Source organism: Neomonachus schauinslandi, chromosome 6 (genome assembly GCF_002201575.2).
Source record: "Neomonachus schauinslandi chromosome 6, ASM220157v2, whole genome shotgun sequence".
Lineage (NCBI taxonomy): Eukaryota > Metazoa > Chordata > Mammalia > Carnivora > Phocidae > Neomonachus > Neomonachus schauinslandi.
In genome coordinates, this window is record NC_058408.1 from 29,677,378 (window position 1) to 29,685,757 (window position 8,380).

The 8,380-nt window shown below is 39.4% G+C and overlaps 1 pseudogene; it reads right to left on the minus strand.

Annotated features, from left to right (window-relative positions):
* Positions 1-6,650: 6,650 nt before the first annotated feature.
* LOC110573868 lies at positions 6,651-7,601 on the minus strand (annotated as a pseudogene).
* Positions 7,602-8,380: the final 779 nt, after the last annotated feature.

Genomic DNA, 8,380 nt, shown 5'->3' on the forward strand with positions numbered 1-8,380 from the left:
CCTGCTCACACCTTTGTATATTAAGCTTTCATAAATTAAAGTGGGTTGTTTCCTCCTTGGTCTTTAACTGATATACCACTTGAGTTGCACATTCCATAGACCTCAACATCATCATGGCTTTCCAGGAGCTCTGGATAACTAAGGCACTTCCACAGGCCTTAAGCAGGGATGGCAAATGATATCAGTCATTGGATGAAGAACGTTAAGTTTACATTATGTGGCTCAGTATTGGTAGCAACGTGATATGCTCAAGCTTTGTATATTATAAAACTGTGATTTTTTTTCTCTAGATTTTGCTGACAAGTACAGATATGACAAATCCAGCTTTATGTCATCATCACTCCTCAATGAATTTGAAGGCTAGATAAAGCATTCAGTTCCTGAGCATTAACACCCATTATCTTCAGCCCCTGTTGCCCACATGGCACAACTTATTTTCACTTCACCAGCTTACAAATTCAGCTGTCCTCCCAACAAGCTTGGCAGGCTCATCCCATTTCTCAGAAGAGATTTAACAGCAGTGAGTTCATGTACTACAAAGACTTCATTACTTTTATTAGCTTCCCATGCTCCCTGCTTACTGGTGCACTCAGAGGTAAGTATGGAATAATCCATAGTTGTCAGAAATATAAATGTGCTCTAGCATAGTGCAGCTTTAATTCTACTTATTTTATTTTCTTATTTAGGACATTTTGGAAGAGATTAGGCAGAGTTTCTTCTGTAGGGGAACCTGCTGCAAGTGGTGGTTTATGTCCAACATATGAGTAAAGCGGGAATATCCAATTTTCTTGGGCCTGTGGCACCTGATAAAAATGCATCCATAAGGCCAAGTGCTGATTCTTGTTGCTTTTCAGGCTCAGGCAAATTTTTTGGTAGAAAAGAATTTATTCACTACTTCATGTAATCCTTGATCTTAAACAAGTTAAATATGTTTATGTACCTTTCTTTAATTATAACACATATATGCATAAATTGTGCCCTAAATACCTTTTTATTTTAAAATTTTTTCAAATTCTATTTTATTTATTATTTATTTATTTATTTTAGGAAGAGACCATGCATGTGCATGCGTGTGGGGGGACAGGCAGAGGAGGAGGGAGAGGGACAAGCAGACTCCACACTGAGCAGGAGCCCACCTTGGGGCTTGATCTCACAACCTGTGCCAAAACCAAAAGTCGGGCACTCAACTGAGGGAACCACCCAGGAACCCTTATACATCTTTTTTAAAAAACACGACAACCAAAACTATTGGAGAGTATTTTGTAAAATATTTAGTTGCTTATTAAATCTATATTAATTTAATCGTAATTAGTTATAATATAAGCATATACGTACTAATAGAATAAGAAAGGGGAGAAATAAGTAGAATTTGTCCAATGAAGATTAATATTGATAAAGCAGAATACCCAACACTAATTGCACAAAATCTTTCAATTGTCTTAGATTTTAGTATTATTTATATAAAAGAAAAAAGTGGGGTGCCTTGGTGGCTCAGTTGATTAAGTGGCTGAGTCTTGATTTTGGCTTAGATCATGATCTCAGGGCTATGAGATCAAGCCCCACATTGGGCTCCATGCTGGGTGTGGAGCTTGCTTAAGATTCTCTCTTTTCCTGCCATGAAATAAAGACTAGAAATTGGATTGACTTCAGGTCTAAGATAGCAAGTATATAAAGTATGTGATAATTTATGGAATATCTTTCTTATTTAATCTATATGTCTCTGGGATTTCTCTTATAAGATAAAGGAGGATTATGTGGAAGCAGACATTTTTTTGAATGAAAAATAAAGACAGAATCTCTATAAAATTCTGTCACATAAAAAAAGAATAAAATGTATATTTATGTCAGGCACTGAAGTAAGAACTTTACACACATTACTTAATTTCATTTTGATATTGAAATTACATTTACTGCTTGTTTTTATTTCTTATAAACCATAATATTATATGGACTATATTAGAGGACTAATATAGACTGCTTGCTACATATATCACCTATATAGTTTAAACTATTATGTATTTTATACTTACTGACAAAGATTTTGGAGTACTGAATTTGATAATATTAAGAACCTTTAAAATTTAGCAAACTCAAAAGGGAAGAAAGCAGGGAAAGATTATTCACCTCCCTTGGTAATCCTTCTTCTGTTTCACAGTCTAATTTCTTACAAGAATTGCCTATGCAGGGCACCTGGGTGGCTCAGTTGGTTAAGCGACTGCCTTCGGCTCAGGTCATGATCCTGGAGCCCCAGGATCGAGTCCCACGTCGGGCTCCCTGCTCAGTGGGGAGTCTGCCTCTCCCTCTCTCGTGCTCTCTCTCTCAAATAAAAAAAAAAAAAGAATTGCCTATGCAGTGGTTGCTTCTTTTTTATTTTTTAATTTTTTTAAAAGATTTTATTTATTTATTTGACAGAGAGAGAGATAGCGAGAGCAGGAACACAAGCAGGGGGAGTGGGAGAGGGAGAAGCAGGCTTCCCGCTGAGCAGGGAGCCCGATGTGGGGCTCGATCCCAGGACCCTGGGATCATGACCCGAGCCGAAGGCAGACGCCCAACGACTGAGCCACCCAGGCGCCAAGTGGTTGCCTCTTATCTGCAATTTCGCTATCTGTGGTTTTGTTTTCCCTGCTGCGCACTGTGGTCCGGAAGCAGATGATGCTCCTTCTGACGAATCATCAGAAGGTCAACCATAGCCTAACTATGGCACAGGGCTTGCGTCATTCACCCCACTTCATCCCATTACATAGGCCTGTTGTCATCTCATATCGGGTGAGTACGGTGTAATATCTTGAGAGAAAGAGAGAGGTCACATTCCCATAACTTTTATTACAATATATTGGTATACTTGTTCTATTTTATTATTAGTTATTGTTGTTAATCTCTTACTGTGCCTAATTTATAAATTAAATCTCATTATAGGTATCTATGTATAGAAAAAAAGCATGGGATATAGAAGGTTCAGGACTGTCCTTGGTTTCAAGCATCCATGGGGGGTCTTGGAAGGTATCCCCCATGGATAAGGAGGGAGGACTGTCCTCGATGTCTTCATTTTCTCATGTCTCAATGCCTTTAGCAACTCTTGCTCAGGATACCACCTTGTCAGGTCCTTGTTTTACTTGACTCCTCCACAGAGTTGGACATGCTAACCACTACTTAAAGTTCTCTCTTCTGCTGGCCTTGGTGACTTTACTTCCTCTGTTTTCTCCTTCCACAGTCCTCATTCTTTCACAAATCTTTGTCCTCCAGCTGGCTGTCTTATCTTGGGAGCTTTTTTTTTTTTTTTTGAGAGGGAGACTCTGGGTGCCAGTGAGCAGGTTGAGGGTGGTGGGGGTAAATGGGAGGTAGGGGTGTGGGAGGTTGTTGGGGGGAGGGATGAGAGAGAGGGAGAGGAAGAGAGAGTCTTAAGCAGGCTTCCCGCCCTTTGCAATGCCCGTCCTAGGGCTTGATATCACGACCCTGAGATCATGACCTGAGCTGAAATTGAGAGTCGGATGCTCAACCAACTGAGCCACTCAGGCGCTCCAATCTTGGGAGCTTCTAAAGGCTAAGTCCTCTCATTTGTTTGCCGTGTTCTTGCTGCTTTGGCCTTATTTCAGTCTCTCAAATACACCAAATTCTCTCCCACCACAGGACCTTTGCACATGAAGTTTCCTCTTACTGGAATGCCCTCTTGTACTTATTTACTTGCTTATATACTGACTCCTTCACTAAACTTTAAGTGCCATGAGAATAGGGGTTGTGCTCATTTCTACTTTCTTTTTTCTGTTTTCTATTTAATCTGCAGATATGTAGTTCTGGCATATAGAAGAAGCTCAATAAATATTTGCTCTGAAAACATATATATAGGTAATAGCTATTACCATATCTACTTTTTCATTTACCTTTTCACTGTGTATCAAAATATAAAAATTTTGTGCCAAAGTTAGTATTTTTGCTTTTTAAACATATACTGATGTTGGGCGCCTGGGTGGCTCAGTTGGTTAAGCGACTGCCTTTGGCTCAGGTCATGATCCTGGAGTCCCGGGATCGAGTCCCGCATCGGGCTCCCTGCTCAGTGGGGAGTCTGCTTCTCCCTCTGACCCTCCCCCCTCTCATGTGCTCTCTCTCTCTCTCTCAAATAAATAAATAAAATCTTTAAAAAAAAAACAAAAAAACATATACTGATGTTTACAAATTTTACATAGATCTATCAATCATTCTGTTATGGCTTCTTTTATTGATAACATGCTTGAAAAGTCTTTTCTTAATAGAAGATAACATGAATTATTATCTATTTTTTAATAATATAGCTCTTTCTTTAAACAAAATGTTAAGTTTTTAACCATATGGAGTGTATTTGAGGGCAAGATGTCAGGTAGTGAGGTTTTTGTTTTCCATGTAGTAGCCACTTGTCCCAGCAGACTACAATGAATGCTCCATTTCTTTCTTAAAATGCCCACTTTTATTTTGTATCTTTTTTTTTTAAAGATTTTATTTATTTATTTGAGAGAGAATGAGAGAGAGCACATGAGAGGGGTGAGGGTCAGAGGGAGAAGCAGACTCCCTACCAAGCAGGGAGCCCGATGCGGGACTCGATCCAGGGACTCCAGGATCATGACCTGAGCCGAAGGCAGTTGCTTAACCAACTGAGCCACCCAGGCGCCCTTTTATTTTGTATCTTATATATTTTCAGACTTTTTTGATATTTAATTTTGGTCCATGGATCTGTCATTTTGGTGACACATTATTTTAAGAATGATGACTTTAGGGGCACCTGAGTGGCTCGGTCGGTTAAGCGACTGCCTTCCGCTCAGGTCATGATCCCAAGGTCCTGGGATTAAGCCTATCGTTGGGCGCCCTGCTCAGCAGGGGAGTCTACTTCTCCCTCTCCCCCTGCTCATGCTCTCTCACTCACTCTCTCTCTTTCAAATAAATAAATAAAATCTTAAAAAAAAATGATGACTTTGTAAAACATTTTAATATATGGTTGCATTAGTTATCTATTGTTATCATTATGCTATCCAACAACCATCCACAATGCAATGATTTGAAACATTCCTTCTTAGTAGGGCTACAGAAGATAGTTAAGCCTTAATGCCCTAAGGCATTTATTAACGAATTAACTAGGTACCATTTGGGAGATTGAGAAAATAGTCACTCAAATATTTTTTCTATAGGGCTTAATTTTCTAATGTAAACCCCACTGAGAAAATACAGCTTAAAAACAATAAATGTTTATTTAGCTCATGCATCTGCAGCTTGTAATTTAGGTGGGCTAAGCTGGGCAGTTTTTCTGGCTTTAGTTGGGCTCATTCTTAAGTCTGGTGGTCTGTTGGCTGTGGACTAAGGAGATGCATGAAATTGGGCCATATATCTTTTGACCACCAGCAGGTTAGCCCAGACATGTTCCATGGTGAGGTGCAGAGGGCAGACAAGAAGCAATGCAAAAGCACTTTTTCAAATCTCTGCTTGAAGCAAGTTTGCTAACATCTCATTGGTCAAAAGAAGTCACACAACTGATGTCGCACCTGAGGTGCAGGGAAGTACACTCCACTTTTCCTAGAAGGAACTGCAGAGTCACATTGCAAAAAAGGTCATGCAGAGACTAGAGAAATGGAGTCCATTAATGTAGTTCATGTACCACCATGATAATCTTCCATTATTCTTTTTTTTTAAAGATTTTATTTATTTATTTGATAGAGACACAGCGAGAGAGGGAACACAAACAGGGGGAATGGGAGAGGGAGAAGCAGGCTTCCCACTGAGCAGGGAGCCCAATGCGGGGCTCGATCCCAGGACCCTGGGATCATGACCTGAGCTGAAGGCAGACGCTTAATGACTGAGCCACCCAGGTGCCCCCCATTATTCTTCTTTAATACTTTTGACTGGCTCTTCCTGCAGACTTGTGATATTTTAGAACCATTTTTGTCAAGATAAAAAATACTCTTTGGGATATGCATGGAGAGAAGGCATAAGTTGGAAATTGAGGTAGATTATTATTATTATTATTTTCAGGATAAGAATAATCATATTTATGCACTGAAAACATCCTTGGCAATAGTCATCATTTGCATTTGAGGTAAGTACAAAGGCATAATCCTCTGAAAGAATATTTCTGATGTAAAAAGGAATGAATAGTGTGTGGAAAGGGATGTTCCATTCTCTCCCCACTCATGCCTCCAAGTGCTATTCCTGCCTCACCACTTTTGACACCTTCTCAATGAAACCACTGAGAAAAGAGAAAACAGAAATGGCAATAGTGAACCAGATATAAAATTTTCCAATGAGGACCTTAATAAATAACTTTAAAATGGGCATTTTTAAACTTTAGTCATTATTGTAGTGTATGGCAAATATGGATTTGTTGGGTTCTTTTTCCATGAACCATCAAAAGTCTTGAAAGCTTCAGAAGGTGGTCTTCCTGAAGTTCAAAGTATTTTATTTATTGAAGAATGGATTTCACTATTAACCTTACCTGCTTCATATTCTGTTGGCTACTCTACCAATATAAATTTAATCTTCATAGTTAAAAAAATACTTTTTCATAGCGGCAAGTCTATCCATTATTGTGAAGTTTGCTTTCAAGGGAATTTGATGTTCTATCATATGAGTTAAATTATCTGCTCCCAAAGTAGCTTCATTTGCAAAATGTCAGTAAAGTTCCTAGTTCTCCATTAAAATTCGAGCCACTCTGTCATATAAATACAGTTAGATGGTGAAATCTCACCACTTGCATGGCAGCCATCAAAAACTGGGCAGAGTCCACACGGGGCCCGGACCAAACCCGTGGGTGGGATGATTGGATTGATGCTCTGTACAGTTTCATGTGTCCATCTGCACTGCCAACCATGCCTTCTTTTGCAGCAAAGATAGTCATCTCCACTTTCCCATCATAAATGAGTGTATTTAAGATCGTTTCAATGTCCTCCACGGACAACTCTTACCTTACTGATCCCCAATTCACAGATAGACTTCCACACTTCATGTGATGAGGCAAATGAACTATTTCTTTGTATCATTGGATTCTGTTTACTTTCTCATGCTGTTTCTGCCTTGGTTTGTAGGAATTTAAAGCACTGTTGGGTAAGCACCTCTATAAATTCTGATTCAAAATCCTGGTCACCGTACCAGGCTCCACCAGTCACAGACTGGTCCGGTTGCACGTTATAGAGCATATGTACTTTCTTTTTTGAGGCTGTCACAGACTTAACAGCTTTGATAAGCTTTTCACTTTCCAAATGCTTTAGAATTTTGTTAATTTCTGTTAATGGCAAGTTACTTTTGTATCGGATATCTCTGCTCCATATTCCTTTATTTCCTGCATCCTCTATGATTTGATATACTAGTTTTTCTTGATTATCTGATCCTTTCATTTTACCAGCATCCTGAGAATCCTTTATTCTATACAGAAGTCCTGTATTGCTCCTTAAGAGATCCAGCTGACCCATGGACAGCGGTCTATTGATGGCCACTGCCTGCTGCTGGGCTTCTATATGAGGCATTTCATTCTGAATTACTTGGTCTGTGATTCCGTGAGGGAACTGGTGACATAATTCTATAATCCTGTTTTCTATTTCGACCAGATCCGCGTCAGGCAGCTGTACCTTCACTTTCACCTCAGCCATGACTGCCCAGTTCCCGGCCCCCGGGGGGAGAGATGCTCGGGGTCGCCATAGAGCCAGTCGAGGAACTGAGGAACCGGGACTCGAGGTAGATATTTTTATGTATTCATGTCATTTAATCTTTTCAGCAGGTGAAAGTAGCTATCATAATACATATTTTTCAGGTAATGACATTGAAGTTCAGATAGATTCAATAACTATCAGACAGTTAATTGAGAACCTGGACTCAGACTCAAGTTTCCTGCCTCAGAGTACACGTCTTCTACCAGTACATGGCTGCTTCCTTCGGTAATTTCTGTGAAGAACATGCATGAAAATGTCCATGAATGGATTTGGAAAACTGTAAAGTGAGCGAAAACCCAGTGATTCTGAAGTTCCCCAGATACCCATGTTCCTGTAAGTACAACTCTCGAAGTTTTTAATTTGTAGAAGAATCTATTATATCTCCTTCCTGTTTCATCTGTTAGTTTAGGTAACATTATTTACACAATTGACTGGAGGAGACGAAATCGTCACGAGAAGCGTAGCGTGCATTTACTATGGAGGCACTAACTTTTTAGCTCAATTGTGATATGATCCATTACATTTTCTGGCAATTTAGAAAAATAACTATTTATTTTATTTTTTCTTTTTAAGTCTTTTTTTTTTTTTTTACTTAAGTAATCTCTACACCCAACATGGGGCTCAAAATCATGACCCTGAGATTAAGAGTCCCATGCTCTTCTCACTGAGCCAGCCGGACACCCCCTGAAAAATAACGAATTTCAAGGGGATTAGCTGTG